This window comes from Panthera leo, chromosome C1 (assembly GCF_018350215.1).
Source record: "Panthera leo isolate Ple1 chromosome C1, P.leo_Ple1_pat1.1, whole genome shotgun sequence".
NCBI classification, from domain to species: domain Eukaryota; kingdom Metazoa; phylum Chordata; class Mammalia; order Carnivora; family Felidae; genus Panthera; species Panthera leo.
In genome coordinates, this window is record NC_056686.1 from 126,054,319 (window position 1) to 126,072,406 (window position 18,088).

Below are 18,088 nucleotides of genomic sequence, written 5' to 3' on the forward strand. Positions count from 1 at the left end.
TGGCTCAGTTGGTTAAGCGCCCGATTTTGGCTCAGGTATGATCTCAGAGCTCGTGAGTTCGAGCCCTGCATCAGGCTCTGTGCTGACAGCTCAGAGCCTGGAACCTGCTTCAAATTCTGTGTCTCCCTCTCTCTGTCCCTCCCCTGCTTGCACTCTGTCCCTGTCTCTCTCTCTCAAAAATAAACATTAAAAAAAAAAAAAAAAACCTCAAAATGGATTAAAGATCTGAATGTGAGACCTGAAACCATAAAAATCATAGAGGAGAGCACAGGCAGTAATTTTTTTGACCCTGACCATAGCAACTTTTTTCTAGGTATGTCTCTTGAGGCAAGGGAAACAAAAGCAAAAATACGTTATTGGGACAACATGAAAATAAAAAGCTTTTGCACAGGGAAGGAAACAATCAACAAAACTAAAATGCAACCTACAGAATGGGAGAAGATATGTGCAAATGATATACTGGATAAGGAGTTAGTATCCAAAGTATATAAGCTTAATACCCCAAAAACAATCCAATTAAAAACTGGGCAGAAGACATGAAAAGACATTTCTCCAAAGAAGACACAGAGATGGACAACAGACACATGAAAAGATGCTCACCATCTCTTATCATCAGGGAAACCCAAATCGAAACTACAATGAGGTATCATCTCACTCACATGTGTCAGAATGGCCAAAATCAACAACACAAGCAACAGGAGGTGTTGGCAAGAATGTGGAGAAAAAGCACCCTCTTGTACTGCTGTTGGGAATGAAAACTGGTGCAGTCACTGTGGAAAACAGTATGGAGGTTCCTCAAAAAGTTAAAAATAGAACTACCTTATGATCCAGCAATTGCACTAAGTATTTACTCAAAGAATACAAGAACACTAATTCAAAGGTTTGCATGTACCCCTATGTACATGCATTATTTACAACAGCCAAATTATGGAAGCAGCTTGAGCATCTATTAATTGATGAATGGATAAAGAAGATGTAGTATATGTGTATGCGTATATGTATGTAAAAATAATTATATATAAATGTAACAGAGTATTACTCAGCCATAAATATGAATGAAATCTTCCCATTTCCAACAACATGGATAGAGCTATAGAACATAATGCTAAGTGAAAGCAGTCAGAGAAAGGCAAATACCATATGATTTCACTCATAAGTGGAATTTAAGAAATCAAGCAAACAAGTAAAGGGATAAAAATAAGAGAAAGAGAAATCAAGAAACAGACTCTTAAGTATAGAGAACAAACTGATAGTTATAAGAGGGGAGGGGTTATTAGGTGATGGGGATTTAGGAGTGCACTTGTGATGAGCATAGGGTAACATCTGAAAGTGTTGAAGTATTACATCATATACCTGAAACAATATAATACTCCATATTAACCAACAAGAATTAAACTAAAAACTTAAAAACATTTTTTAAATAAAAAATAAATAACTTTGGAGCTTTTATGTATATTCAGAATTATTGTTCAATTCCCCATGCAGCTGTAGCCCCTTTGGGCTCTAAAAATCTGTGGAACTTAACCCATTATTAGAAAAGGAAAAGCAGATTATGGTGTGATAATTTTAACCACTTGTCCTGATTTTAAATATTTTCTATTCATTAAGAACATTCCATTTAGTAAAAAATGGTGAGGCAGAAATGTTTGCAACGTGTTCTTTGCAATGAATATACTTGGAAGTGTTGATGTACAATAATGATGCCTTAAGGTTAGATAATGGAAGCAGTGCCTTTCAAATGCTTATGTTAATTGTAAACATTAAATTCCGAAAGTGAATTTGTGTATGATTCTATTTCACCATTGCTGTCACCTCTGCTTTTCAACTTGAATTTTTACAAGATGATTGAGAGAACATTGTAATAACCCAGCTGTATGAAACAGCAAGAGGCCTGAACAAAATTACATCAGGTTCCAAAGAAATCAGGGTAAACTTCTTTAAAACTAAAAATGTAACCAATTGCATTCGTACTTTGCTAGTGTTCTAGACAAAAAATTTCAGACTAAAGGATGACCTAAAGGAAAGCAAAAAGACTGTATGCTAGATATTTTAATAAAGTGTTTTAAAAGATCTCCAAACCCAAAACCCACTCTAAGTTACTAAGTTACCTCCATGCCTAGAATAAGGAAAAGTGGATAGCAGTAGGCTGTGGACCTGATTTCAAGTAGTGGTGACTGGTAGACAAGATATCTCTCTTGTCCAAATAAAAAGCTATTTCTTGATGAGTTCTAATGGTTTTAAGTCAATGACAACAAAAACATTAATAAGACAAAAGAAGTTATCTTTCTCATTCATTCATTCATTCATTCAGCATTAATAAGAAATATATTCCTCAGATACTATTAGGTAAACATGGCTTGAATACTAGGAGTTCCCATCTACGGGCAAGAAATAGAAGAGTACAGAACATAATTCAAACCACAGTAGAAGTGGGGCACCTGAGTGGCTCAGTTAAGTGTAGGACTTCAGCTCATGTCATGATCTCAGGTTCGTGGGTTTGAGCCCCATGTGAGGCTTTGTGCTAACAGGTCAGAGCCTGGGTCCTGCTTTAGATTCTGTGTTTCCTTCTCTCTCTATCTCTCTCTATCTATCCTCTACTTGGCCTCTGTCTCTCAAAAATAAAAAAATGATAAAAATTTCAAACCACAAAAGTAAAAGCAAAGATGAAACAAGAGGCAACAAGGATGGATACAAAAGAAAAGATATCTGAATAGTGCTTTGAATGGTGATTTTATTAGATGATGTTGGGGAGAGAGTGGAATACAGAAGGAAAGGCATTCATCCGAAAAATAACAACGTAGGGGCACCTAGGTGGCTCAGTCAGTTGAGCATCTGATTTCAAATGAGGTCATGATCTTCCAGTTCATGAGACCAAGCCCTGCATGAGGTTTGCTGCTGTCAGTGCAGAGCCCAAATCAGATCTTCTGTCCCCCTCTCTGTCTGCCCCTCCCCCATTCTCTCTCTCTCAAAAATAAACAAACATTGAAAAACTAAATAAAAAGAACAACATATATAGAGATATCACAGCATAAAAAGTTATGGTGTTTAGGAATAGGAGAAAACGATAAAGGAATATCTGAGAGATATTCTTCTGTTTCTTACATAAGTAAGATTACATAAATAATCTCATGGGAAAAGTATTATTCCCTACTTTATATAAGAAAACTGAGACTCAGAGAGATCATCCTGTCCAATATGATATATATATATATATATATATATATATATATATATGAATATATATATTCATCAAATGAATATATTCATTTGATCTGAACATTTTCCCAGAGAAGACATATAGATGGGCAAGAGGTACATGAAAAGGCACACATCACTAATCATCAGGAAAATGCAAATCAAACCTACAATGAGATATCACCTCACACCTGTAATAATGGCTATTATCAAAAAGATAAGAAATAGTACTGGTGAAGACATAGAAAAAAGAGAACGCTGTGCCCTGCTGGTGGGAATGTATACTGATGCAGCCTTCATGGAAAACAGCATGAAGCTTCTTCCTCAAAAGACTAAAAACAGAACTACTACATGATCTAGCAATTCAACTTCTGTTTATTTATGCAAAGGGAATATAAACACTAACTCTAAAAGATATATGCACTTCCTTGTTCATTGGAGCATTAATTACAATAGTCAAGACATGAAAGCAAAGTATACATCAATGAATAAAGAAAATATGGTATACACACACACGCACACATGTGCACGCACGCGCGCGCACACACACACACACACACACACACACACAGTGGAACATTATTCAGCCATAAAAAAGAAGGAAATCTTGCATTACCAATATGGACAGATCTGGAGGGAATTATGCAGAGTGAAATAAGTTAGGCAGAGGAAAGCAAAAACCATATGATCTCACTTAATATGTGGATTCTAAATAAAACAAAACAAAACAAAAAAAACAACTAAGGTCATACATACAAAGAAGAGATTAGTGGGTGCCAGAGGTGAGGGTGTTGGGGGTTGACAAATGGGTAAAGGGAATCAAAAGTACAAAATTCGAGTTATCAAATACATAAGTAATGGGGATATAATTTATAGCATGGTGACTATAGTTAATAATACTATACTGCATTTTAGAAAGTTGCCAAGAGAGTAGATCTTAAAAGTTCTCATCACAAGAAAAAAAAATTTAATTATGTATGGTGATAGATGTTAACTTATTGTGGTGATGTTTTTCAACATAGGCAAATATCGAATATTATGTTATATACCTGGAACTAATATAATGTTATATGTCAATTATATATCAATTAAAAAAACAGTGACAAAATCAAAAACATTCTAAATTAATGGAGAGATATTCTGTGTTCAGAGACTGAAGACTCAACATTGTTAAGGTTTTTTCCAAATTTGATCTATAGATCTATAGTTTCTTGAAACTGGATCTATAAATTTATGCCATTCTAATCAAAATCCTAATAAGCTATTTCGTAGAGAATGACAAACTGATTCAAAAGTTTATTGGAAAGGCAAAGGACCCAGAAGAGCCAACAGAGTACTCAAAAAGATAGATAAAATTTGGGGATTCATATTACCTGATTTCAAGAATTATTATAAGGTTACAGTAATCAAGACGCTGTGGTGTGGTTTAAGAACAGACACTTATCAGTGGAACAAGAGAGAGCCCAGAAATAGACCCATACAAATAAAGTCAACTGATCTTTGGCAAAGAAGCAAAGGCAATCCAATGGAGAAAGGATAGTCCTCTTTTCAAGAAATGGTGCTGGAACACTGGACACCCATAGTCAAATGAACAACAACAAAAAAGAATCTAAGACTCAGACCTTAAACCCTTCACAAATATTAACTCAAAATGAATCACAGACCTAAGTGTGATTCCAAAGTATTAAACCCCTAGAAGGTAAAATAGGAGAACATCTAGGGGATGTTGGATTTGGCAATGAGATAAAAAACCAACAGGACAATCAATGAGAAAAAATTGACAAGTTAGACTTAAAGTTACAAGCTTATGCTCAGTGAAAGACATTTTTAAGAGAATGAAAAGACAAGTCACAAATTGGGAGAAAATATTTCAAAACACAAATCTGATAAGGGATTTGGACTTAAAATAGACAAAGAAATTTTAAAACTCAGTAACAGAAAAGAAACAATCCAGTTTTTAAAAAAATGAGGAGGGGCGCCCGGGGGGCTCAGTCGGTTAGGCATCCGACTTCAGCTCAGGTCATAATCTCACAGTTGTGAGTTTGAGCCCCACGTTGGGCTGTGTGCTGACAGCTCAGAGAATGGAGCCTGCTTCAGATGCTGTGCCTCTCTCTGCCCCTCCCCTGCTTGTGCTCTGTCTCTCTCTCAAAAATAAAATAAACATTAAAAACAGTTTTTTAATTGGGAAAAGAACTGAACGGAGATTGCACAAAAAATATAGAGATGGCATGTAGATATATGAAAGGATGCTTAACATCATGTCATTAGAGAATCACAAGTTAAAACAAAAAGGAGACACTACTACACCCAATAGAATGACTAAAATTAAAAAAAAAATTTTAACTTGACAATACTTTTAGAATGCTCTTGTTAGGCATTCTACTGCTAGCATTCTACTAGCATTCATTCCTAGTAGAAATACAAAATGGGGTGCACTTGGGTGGCTCACCTGATTAAGTGTTTGACTCTTGATATTGACTCAGGATGTGATCTTGTGATCATGAGACTGAGCCCCATGTCAGGCTCTGCCGTGAGAATGAAGCATGCTTGGGATATATTCTCTCTCTCTCTCTCTCTCTCTCTCTCTCTCTCTCTCTCTCTCTCCTTTTCTGTGTTTCCCACAAAAGATACATTGAAGTCCTAACACTCCAGTATATCTGGATGTGACGTTTGGATATAGGGTCATTGGACATGCAATTAGATAAGATGATGTCATATTGGAGTACGGTGAGCCTTTAATCCAATCCAATCTGACCAGTATCCTTATAAAAGGAAAAGAGACACAAACAGGAAGAACAGCATAGGTAGGGATTGAAGTGATGGATCTATAGGCCCAAAAACACCAAAGATTGTGGACCATCATCTGAAGCTAGAAAAGAGGCACCACACATATTCTCCTTCACAGCCCTCAGAAAGAACCAAGCCTCCTGACATATTGATTTCAGAACTGTGAGAAGAATAAATTTCTGTTGTATTAAGCCAATGAGCTTGTGATACTTCCTTATGGCAGCTCTAGGAAACTAACATACTGTATAATCCAACAAGTGCACCCCTAGATAACTACCCAACTGATTTAAAAACTTATCTAAACAAAAACCTGTGTGTTAACAGTAACAGCAGCTTTATTCATCATTGTCAAAGACTGGAGGCAGCTAAGATATCTCTTTATCTTGGTGATAAAACTGTATACATCCATATAATGAAATATTACTATCATAAAAAGAAAAACCTATCAAGCCACAAAAAGACATGGATGAATCTTAAATGCATATGGCTAAGTGAGAAAAGCCAGTCTGAAAAAGCAGAACTGTGTCCTTCCAATTATATGACATTCTAAAAAAGGCAAAACAATAGTTGTTAAACATATGCGTGGTTGTCTGAGCTATTGGCTTGGGGGGATTAAGTAAATGAAGTGCAGGGTACTGTCTAAGGCAGTAACTATTCTGTATGGTACTGTAATGGTGAATACAAGCCATCAAACATTTGTGAAGTCCACAGAACTTTATATTACAAAGGGTAAACTTCAGTGTCCACAAATAATTAAAATATAAGATAGGTGGTCACGAGATACCATGATGGAATGTAGAATGTGATCAAAGAATTAAAATGTATTACAAATATATGAAACAATCCTCCCTGAAGAAAGAGGAATAAGATGCTAAGTAATATTAGAAGTGAGTGGAATCTGTAAGAATAAATGCAAAAGGAACTGTACATAAGCATTGTACTCTAGTTGACAATTTTCTTTCTCACAGTGTACAGGTTAACGATACTGAAATCACCATACCTATGTACTGGAATTGAACGATTAAGTAAACGGATGACAGATGGGAGGAGCCAAGATACTCACTGATGGAGTTAGGCGTGACACAAGGTCAAGGGGCAGAGGTTAGAATGATCCATGTGGTCATCAGTTAGAGGTGGAGACGTAAGTATGACCTGGTGTTTAGCTTAATTACAGGTATGGATGGTTACATATACATATATTTATAAGTATGTGTATGTATGTGTGTATACACACATACACACACACTTCTCCTTGCTCTATCAGCTAAGAGGATCCAGAAGAAATGACACCCCAGTAGATATGAATACACCAGTCCCTAGATCCTAGATATAACATCAATAACAAGAAACCAGGATTTCTTGGAGAAATGGCTGATATGGGGACTAGGGCAAGAAATATATGAGATGAGCCTGGAGTATCTTGTAGTACTAGAAAGTAAGAAAGTATTCAAAATATAAAAGAAAACCCTCCAAGAAAACGCAACCCCAAACAAAACATCCCACAATGAAGGAGGTTTGTCAAAGGACATAGGAGTGAATTAAAGAGCTCCCTCTGACCAAAAATCAATTTGAGCAACAAGAAAAACATAAAATAGTATTAGGTAATAACCCAAAACATAAAAATGAATGTCTAGGAGTCCATATTGATGTAAACAATGATAAAATGAATGCATGAATGAATGAATTCCAAATTTACTCTGCCTTTAAGGAAATGAAGCATAACTCCCTATTCCTTAATTATGGGCCGCATATCGTTACTTTCTTTCAAAAAATATAGTATGGAAAGGGAGGAAAAAAATCATAACTTTACAGCAGAGAAATATAACAAACTGTATCAAGACAGGTGATCTATAGTGAAAATTCATATTGACAGTACGTACCCTTGAGCTAACATGATGACAATAGCCCTATCTCTGTGGTCGTCCTCCCCAAAACACATTACCCTAGTGTGATGGTGAGGAAAATAGCAGACAAATGCCAATTACGGGTCATTCCATAAAATACTGCACCATTAATTCTAAAACTGTAAAGGACTTCAAAAACAAGAAAAGTCTGAGAAACTGACACAAACAACAGATGCCTAAAGAGACATGACTACTAAATGCAATGTGTATCTGGATGAAATCCGGGAACAGAAAAAGAACATTAGAGAAAAACTGAAGAAACCTAAGTATGGTCTTTTTTTTTTTTATATATATATACAAAATTTACTGTCAAATTGGTTTCCATACAACACCCAGTGCTCATCCCAACAGGTGCCCTCCTCAATACCCATCACCCACCCTCACCTCCCTGCCACCCCCCATCAACCCTCAGTTTGTTCTCAGTTTTTAAGAGTCCCTTATGTTTTGGCTCCCTCCCTCTCTAACCTCTTTTTTTTTTCCCTTCCCCTCCCTCATGGTCTTCTGGTAAGTTTCTCAGGATCCACCTAACAGTGAAAACATATGCTATCTCTCTTTGTACGACTTATTTCACTTAGCATAACACTCTCCAGTTCCATCCACATTGCTTCAAAAGGCCAGATTTCGTTCGTTCTCATTGCTACATAGTATTCCATTGTGTATATAAACACAATTTCTTTATCCATCCATCAGTTGATGGACATTTAGGCTCTTTCCATAATTTGGCTATTGTTGAAAGTGCTGCTATAAACATTGGGATACAAGTGCCCCTATGCATCAGTACTCCTGTATCCCTTGGGTAAATTCCTAGCAGTGCTATTGCTGGGTCTTGGGTAGATCTATTTTTAATTTTGCGAGGAACCTCCACACTGTTTTCCAGGGCGGCTGCACCAGTTTGCATTCCCACCAACCGTGCAAGAGGGTTCCCATTTCTCCACATCCTTGCCAACATCTATAGTCTCCTGATTGATCATTTTGGCCACTCTGACTGGCGTGAGGTGGTATCTGAGCGTGGTTTTGATTTGTATTTCCCTGATGAGGAGTGACGTTGAGCATCTTTTCATGTGCCTGATGGCCATCTGGATGTCTTCTTTAGAGAAGTGTCTACTCATGTTTTCTGCCCATTTCTTCATTGGATTATTTGTTTTTCGGGTGTGGAGTTTGGTGAGCTCTTTATAGATTTTGGATACTAGCCCTTTGTCTGATAATGTCATTTGCAAATATCTTTTCCCATTCCGTTGGTTGCTTCTAGTTTTGTTGATTGTTTCCTTTGCAGTGCAGAAGCTTTTTATCTTCATGAGGTCCCAATAGTTCATTTTTGCTTTTAATTCCCTTGTCTTTGGGGATGTGTCAAGTAAGAAATTGCTGCGGCTGAGGTCAGAGAGGTCTTTTCCTGCTTTCTCCTCCAGGGTTTTGATGGTTTCCTGTATCACATTCAGGTCCTTTATCCATTTTCAGTTTATTTTTGTGAATGGTGTGAGAAAATGACCTAGTTTTATCCTTCTGCACGTTGCTGTCCAGCTCTGCCAGCACCATTTGTTAAAGAGACTGTCTTTTTTCCACTGGATATTCTTTCCTGCTTTGTCAAAGATTAGTTGGCCATACTTTTGTGGGTCTAGTTCTGGGGTTTCTATTCTATTCCATTGGTCTCTGTGTCTGTTTTTGTGCCAATACCATGCTGTCTTGATGATGACAGCTTTGTAGTAGAGGCTAAAGTCTGGGATTGTGATGCCTCCTGCTTTGGTCTTCTTCAAAATTACTTTGGCTATTCGGGGCCTTTTGTGGTTCCATATGAATTTTAGGATTGCTTGTTCTAGCTTCGAGAAGAATGCTAGTGCAATTTTGATTGGGATTGCATTGAATGTGTAGATTGATTTGGGTAGTATTCACATTTTATCAATATTACTCTTCCAATCCATGAGCACGGAATGTTTTTCCATTTCTTTATATCTTCTTCAATTTCCTTCATAAGCTTTCTATAGTTTTCAGCATACAGATCTCTTACATCTTTGGTTAGGTTTATTCCTTGGTATTTCATGCTTCTTGGTGCAATTGTGAATGGGATCAGTTTCTTTGTTTGTCTTTCTGTTGCTTCATTATTAGTGTATAAGAATGCAACTGATGTCTGTACATTGATTTTGTATCCTGTGACTTTGCTGAATTCATGTATCAGTTGTAACAGACTTTTAAGGTGGAGTCTATCGGGTTTTCCAGGTATAATATCGTGTCATCTGCAAAAAGTGAAAACTTGACTTCATCATTACCAATTTTGATGCCTTTGATTTCCTTTTGTTGTCTGATTGCTGATGCTAGCACTTCCAACACTATGTTAAACAACAGCTGTGAGAGTGAACATCCCTGTCATGTTCCTGATCTCAGGGGGAAAGCTCTCAGTTTTTCCCCATTGAGGATGATATTCGCTGTGGGCTTTTCATAAATGGCTTTTATGATGTTTAAGTATGTTCCTTCTATCTCGACTTTCCTGAGGGCTTTGATTAAGAAAGTATGCTGAATTTTGTCAAATGCTGTTTCTGCCTCGATTGACAGGATCATATCGTTCTTATCTTTTCTTTTATTAATGTGATGTATCACATTGATTGATTTGTGAATGTTGAACCAGCCCTGCAGCCCAGGAATGAATCCCACTTGATCATGGTGAATCATTCTTTTTATATGCTGTTGAATTCTATTTGGTAGTATCTTATTGAGAATTTTTGCATCCATATTCATCAGGGATATTGGTCTGTAGATCTCTTGTTTTTACTGGGTCTCTGTCTGGTTTAGGAATCAAAGTAATGCTGGCTTCATAGAAGGAGTCTGGAAGTTTTCCTTCCCTTTCTATTTTTTGGAACAGCTTGAGAAGGATAGGTATTATCTCTGCTTTAAATGTCTGCTAGAATTCCCCTGGGAAGCCATCTGGTCCTGGACTCTTATTTGTTGGGAGATTTTTGATAACTGATTCAATTTCTTCACTGGTTATGGGTCTGTTCAAGTTTTCTATTACTTCCTGTTTGAATTTTGGAAGGGTGTGGGTGCTTAGGAATTCGTCCATTTCTTCCAGGTTGTCCAGTTTGTTGGCATATAATTTTTCATATATTCCCTGATAATTGCTTGTATTTCTGAGGGACTGGTTGTAATAATTCCATTTTCATTCATGATTTTATCCATTTGGGTCCTCTCCCTTTTCTTTTCGAGAAGCCTGGCTAGAGGTTTATCAATTTTGTTTATTTTTTCAAAAAACCAACTCTTGGTTTCATGGATCTGTTCTACAGTTTTTTTAGATTCTATATTGTTTATTTCTGCTCTCATCTTTATTATTTGTGTTCATCTCCTGTTTGGAGTGTCTTTGCTGTTCTGCTTCTATTTCCTTTAGGTGTGCTGTTAGATTCTGTATTTTGGATTTTTCTTGTTTCTTGAGATAGGCCTGGATTGCAAAGTATTTTCCTCTCAGGACTGCCTTCACTGCATCCCAAAGCATTTGGATTGTTGTATTTTCATTTTCGTTTGTTTCCATATATTTTTAATGTCTTCTCTAATTGCCTGGTTGACCCACTCATTCTTTAGTAGAGTGTTCTTTAACCTCCATGCTTTTGGAGGTTTTCCAGACTTTTTCCTGTGGTTGATTTCAAGTTTCATAGCATTGTGGTCTCAAAGTGTGCATGGTATGATCTCAATTCTTTTATACCTATGAAGGGCTGTTTTGTGACCCAGTATGTGATCTATCTTGGAAAATGTTCCATGTGCACTCGAGAAGAAAGTATATTGTTGCTTTGGGATGCAGAGTTCTAAATATATCTGTCAAGTCCATCTGATCCAATGTATCATTCAGGACCCTTGTTTCTTTCTTGATCATGTGTCTAGATGATCTATCCATTGTTGTAAGTGGGTATTAACGTCCCCTGCAATTACCACATCTTATCAATAAGGTTGCTTACGTTTGTGATTAATTGTTTTATATATTTGGGGGCTCCTGTATTTGGCACATAGACATTTATAATTGTTAGCTCTTCCTGATGGGCAGTCCCTGTAATTATTATATAATGCCCTTCTTCATCTCTGGTTACAGCCACTCATTTAAAGTCTAGTTTGTCTGATATAAGTATGGCTACTCCAGCTTTCTTTTGACTTCCAGTAGCATGATAGATAGTTCTCCATCCCCTCACTCTCAATCTGAAGGTGTTCTCAGGTCTAAAATGAGTCTCTTGTAGACAGCAAATAGATGGGTCTTGTTTTGTTTTGTTTTGTTTTGTTTCCATTCTGATTCCCTATGTCTTTTGGTTGGAGCATTTAGTCCATTTACATTCAGTGTTATCATAGAAAGATATGGGTTTAGAGTCACTGTGATGTCTGTAGGTTTCAGGCTTGTAGTGATGTCTCTTGTACTTTGTGGTCCTTGCAACATTTCACTCACAGAATCCCCTTTAAGATCTCTTGTAGGGCTGGTTTAGCGGTGATGAATTCTTTCAGTTTTTGTTTGTTTCGGAAGACCTTTATCTTTCCTTCTCTTCTGAATGACAGACTTGTTGGATAAAGGATTCTCGGCTGCATATTTTTTCTGCTCATCACACTGAACATTTCCTGCCATTCCGTTCTGGCCTGCCAAGTTTCAGTAGATAGATCTGCCACTAGTCTTATTGGTCTCCCTCTATATGTTAGAGCGTGTTTATCCCTAGCTGCCTTCAGAATTTTCTCTTTATCATTGTATTTTGCCAGTTTCACTATATGTCGTGCAGAAGGTCGATTCAAGTTACGTATGAAGGGAATTCTCTGTGCCTCTTGGATTTCAATGCATTTTTCCTTCCCCAGATCAGGGAAGGTCTCAGCTATCATTTCTTCAAGTACACCTTCAGCCCCTTTCTCTCTTCCTCTTCTGGAATTCCTATGATACGGATATTGTTACGTTTCATTGCATCACTTAGTTCTCTAATTCTCCCCTCATACTTCTGGTTTTTTATCTCTTTTTCTCAGGTTCCTCTTTTTCCATAATTTTAGCTTCTAATTCACCTATTCTCTCCTCTGCCTCTTGAATCCAAGCTGTGGTCGCCTCCATTTGACTTTGCACCTCATTTATAGCATTTTTTAGCTCCTCATGACTGTTTCTTAGTCCCCTCATCTCTGTAGCAATAGATTCTCTGCTGCTGTCCTCTATACTTTTTTCAAGCCCAGCGATTAATTTTATGACTATTATTCTAAATTCTTGTTCCGTTTTATTGCTTAAATCGTTTTTGATCAATTCGTTAGCTGTTGCTACTTCCTGGAGTTTCTTTTGAGGAGAATTCTTCCGTTTCGTCATTTTGGGTAGTCCCTGGAGTGGCGCAGAACTGCAGGGCACTTCCCCTGTGCTGTCTGGAATAACTTGTGTTGGTGGGTGGGGCCGCACTCAGACCTGATGTCTGCCCCCAGCCCACCGCTGGGGCCACAGTCAGACTGGTGCGTACCTTACCTTCCCCTCTCCCAGGGGCAGGACTCACTGTGGAGTGGTGTGGACCCTGTCTGGGCTACTTGCACACTGTCAGGCTTGTGGTGCTGCTTTGATGGGATCTGGCGTATTAGTGAGGGTGCAGGTGTGGATCCACAAGGTGCACAGGGGCGGGAATGGAAGGCTTACCTCACTTTGCCGTGGGTGGTCCCCTGAGGGAAGGGCCCTGCAGCACCGGGAGGGACGCAGGCAGACCCTTTGGAGGGATGGATCCACAGAAGCACAGCGTTGGGTGTTTGTGTGGTGCAAGCAAGTTTGGTGACAGGAACTGGTTCCTTTTGGGATTTTGGCTGAGGGATAGGAGAGGGTTATGGTGCTTGCCAGCATCTTTGTTCCCCTGCTGAGCTCTGTCTTCCTGGTCTCAGCAATTCTCCCTCCTGGTTTCCTCTTGCCCTCTCTGCTCTCCGAGAGCAGAGCTGTTGACTTGTAACATTCCAGATGTTAAGTCCCACTGACTGCCAGAACTCACACAGTCCGGCCCCTCCGCTTTTGCAAGCCCGACTCGGGGGCTCTGCATTGCCGGGCAGGTTACCCCTCCACCGCCTGGCTCCCTCCCTCCAGTCCATGTAGCACAGCCTCTCCGCCCTTCCTACCCTCTTCAGCGGGCCTCTCGTCTACGCTTGGCTCTAGAGAGTATGTTCTGCTAGTCTTTGGTGGTTTTCTGGGTTATTTAGGCAGATGTGGGTGGAATCTAAGTGATCAGCAGGACGAGGTGAGCCCAGGGTCCTCCGACGCCGCCATCTTCTCTCCAAACTTACTTTTTAAAGAGAAGTATGGTCTTTAGTTAATCATAACACATGAATATCGGTTCATTAACTAAGACACATATACCACACTAATCTAAGACAATAATAGGGGATTGGATATGGGGTATACAAGAACTCTCTGTACTATCTTTATAATAATTCTGTATTTAAAACCTAAACAATTCTAAAAATCTAAAATAAAAAATTATTTTCAAAAAAGGACATAAAAAATAATAAGGTAGCATTAGAAATAAGGAAGGAAACAGGCAAATAATACCTTTTTAAAGGAATACATACAGTCTCACCAGCACAAAATTTTTAGGCTATCACCATCATTCTAATATTCAGCTTCATTCACTTGAGCCCTTGTATTCTGAAGATTCTTCTGACCTCAAGAATCCTGTTTCTAAATATACAAAGTCTGGCACCTAGACATTCTGTATAGAATAGTAATTGATAGACTTGGTGGCTGGACTACTTAAGGTCAAATATTTCAGGTCCTAGCACATACTGGCTGCAAATTCTTGGGCAATTTGCTTAACTTCTCTGTGCCTCAGCTATCTCATCTATATAAGGAGAATAATAATAGTAATAGCAATAATACTAATACCATTACCCCACCCCATAGGGTTGTTGTGAGGATGAACTAAATTAATATACATAAAGCACTAGAACACAACCTGGCACATAGAGTTAGTTAAGTGCTAACTCTTTAACCAGTTCATTCATTCAACAAAAATGCATCAACAATACAGGAAGAGCTCAAGGAGACAGTGTAATTCAGCTTGGAACTGGTAAATGAAAACTAAGATTTATAGATACCAATGGAATCAAAACTGCCATCTCAGCTTACTTCATCAAATGTAGGTAGGCTTATGGAAAAGGAAAACTAAAATTCTTCATGTCTATTTTGATTTCTTAGTCCTCGAACCTATAAAGTTAATATTGGCAGAGTGCATATAATAACACCAATTTTAAGGTCTTCTGAGCTAAAATAACCTTCCAAAGGGGTCCTTCACTGTTTCTACACACCAACACATTTCTGCCTGAAGAGAAACAGACAAGGGTTTTCGAACTTCACTCTCCCCACTCCTCTTGCAGAGAAGCACCTTGGCCAAAAGAAAAGCATTGATAATGATGACTACAGGGCCCTTGTTCCATGTATTTATTTATTAATATGCTCCAAAATAGCCACAAAGTAAGGTAAAACAAGTAGTTCAGCCTTAACAAATGGTTTCCTTTTCTTTTGAAAAGGAAGGAAATGATACTTTATTTGGTATACATCCTCCCAAATGTTTTCTGAAGTAACAGGAAGAAGGAAATTTTTAAAAAGTGTGTGTGTGTGTGTGTGTGTGTATGTGCATGCTGGGGATGCAGGACTGAAATAGAGTTCCAACAACAACAAAAAAATATTACCAAAATAAGTAGGAATTTTCTGGCTTTGATAATAGATACTGTAGACAAGTAAAGACAGAATCTAGGTACTGAAACTTTTGCCCATTATGAAACACTTTTAGGCTATTCTATAAACCCAGGATATTAATCCCATCTTAGGTAAAAATGAACATTGTAAAAATTTCTAATTACTAAATTTCTATAGAGAACAGTCTTTAAATACTTGACAAATAGGGCAGGAAATATGTAGGTTTAATATTTTTCTGCATGTATATCCTATTTTTTAAAAATTATTATTATTATTTTTTAATGTTTTATTTATTCCTGAGAGAGAGAGAGAGAGAGAGAGAGAGAGAGAGAGAGAGATGGCATGGGTGAGGGAGGGACAGAGTGAGAGAGGGACACAGAATCTAAAGCAGACTCCAGGCTCTCAGCTGTCAGCACAGAGTCCAACACGGGGCTCAAACTCACAAGCCATGAGATCATGACCTGAGCCGAAGTCAGACGCTCAACTGACTGAGCCACCCAGGCGCCCTGCATGTACATCCTATTAAATTACCTGCTTTGTTGGGGCACCTAGGTGGCTCAGTCGGTTGAGCGGCCGACTTCGGCTCAGGTCATGATCTCGCGGTCCGTGAGTTCGAGTCCTGCTTCGGGCTCTGTGCTGACAGCTCAGAGCGTGGAGCCTGTTTCAGATTCTGTGTCTCCCTCTCTCTGATCCTCCCCCGTTCATGCTCTGTCTCTCTCTGTCTCAAAAATAAATAAACGTTAAAAAAAAAAATTAAAAAAAATTACCTGCTTTGTGTTAATGTGAAACTATTTTTCACATTTACAATTTTTTCATGAATGAAGGCTTTCAATAATTTTTAACTTAAGAATAAGGACAAAGTGGTTCACAAGAAATTATTTAAAAAAAAGAGAGATAACAGTGCACCAGCCTGATTGTAGACTATGGCCTGAGTTCCATTATTTATGGAATACAAATTCACAAGAGTTTCTGTATATTCACTACATAGTTCTTGAAATAATATTTAATTGCATTAAACTAAGAGGTGGGGAAATAGGAAGTAATTAAAATACCTTAAGCTAGATTTGTAAAGTTAATTTTAATAAATAGTGCAGCTGTGTTATCTAAAATATATTCTTATAATTGAAATACACAATGATCACTTAGTATTAAACAGAACTTATCATTCCAATTTAAAGTTAATAATTACCTTATATACAGTAGATAGATTACACAAGTCCACAAGAAATGAATACATTAGAAAAAAGATAATAGTGGAAAAATACTAGAAGGGGGAGTAATGCCAGTTGAAGAAAGTCATTTGTTTCTAAAGCTAGGAAGGACAGATCACAGTAGACAGCTAAATTACACAATACTCCAAGTGGGTATTCAAGTATCTAAACAAAAGTAGGTTCGATAACAGAGATGTAAAATTGCCTTCCTAAAGCTTTTAGCTATTTGATGAGTCAAATATTCATCATTTCAAAACATACTTTTTAATTTAAAAGTCAGAAAAGGTGGTTGACCTCCAAATTATAAACTATATTTCCTTCTGTGACTTCACTACCATTTTGTGATAAGAGCAAGAAAAGGAGAACAGCATTAGGAAATAGAATGAAGGTCAAAGCAGAGTTCATGTAATTTACATATATACAAGTTCTTTCTACTTCAACACTTTTAATTTACTAAGTTTCATCCACACTAGCTTAGTAAGATCCCATAAAAATGGCATTTCAACTGTACTGCTAACACAGGATATTAGAGGTTGTGAGCTGTGATCTTACACATGCACATCACACTGAGAATTCTTTTTTTATAATCAACTTCATTGATAGGATTTAACATAGTAACCTTGTAAAGTCAAATAGGTGTAAAAGAAGAGAAGTAATTATGACGGACACAAAAGTGGAGTCCTTTTTTAAGCATTGAGGAAATATTAAATACTTCTTTTGAATGCATTGAATTAAGAAATAAGAATGCTGCTGCAAAAGTGTCGAAGTCACTCAACATGTGACAAGAACTATGGAACTACAAATAGTAAGAGATGAGGAAAAGCAGATGGCGTAATGAAAAATTCTTGCTGGCTGAAGGTTCACCAAGAACTCGATGAAGTGTTTATTTCAATCCATGAACAATTTCATACATTTAAGGCCTATTCAAACATCTCTATGATGTCTCTATGACATCGAACTGAAGAAGGTAGCAATGACAACATAAATGCTGAGATTTTCCCTCTGAATCACTGGTGGAGATCATCAAGATGGTGTTACCTGATATAATATAATCTCTACGGACATAAAACTGGTTTATTTAAAAAGTGAGCGACACACATACACATACATACATATATCGCACATATATTTTATACATATTGTGCAAAATGGTTATGCCTAGTTTTCAGGTTTTCAAGTTTATATTCCTGTTTGATGAAAACATACTCAGGGACTAAAAACATGAGCCTCTGTCAGTCATTTTGGATGCTCAAATTTATTAATTTATGAAGACGCTTTTGGAATTCATCTTATTCCAAAATAGAAATTTCTGTTGTTTCCCAAATGTCTACGTACTGTCCCTTCAT

The 18,088-nt window shown here is 37.5% G+C and overlaps 1 protein-coding gene across 6 annotated transcripts in view; it reads right to left on the bottom strand.

The window, feature by feature from the left end:
• Nucleotides 1-18,088, bottom strand: part of ZRANB3 (zinc finger RANBP2-type containing 3) — a 304,853-nt gene that overhangs the window by 155,046 nt on the left and 131,719 nt on the right. The window lies entirely within an intron of this gene.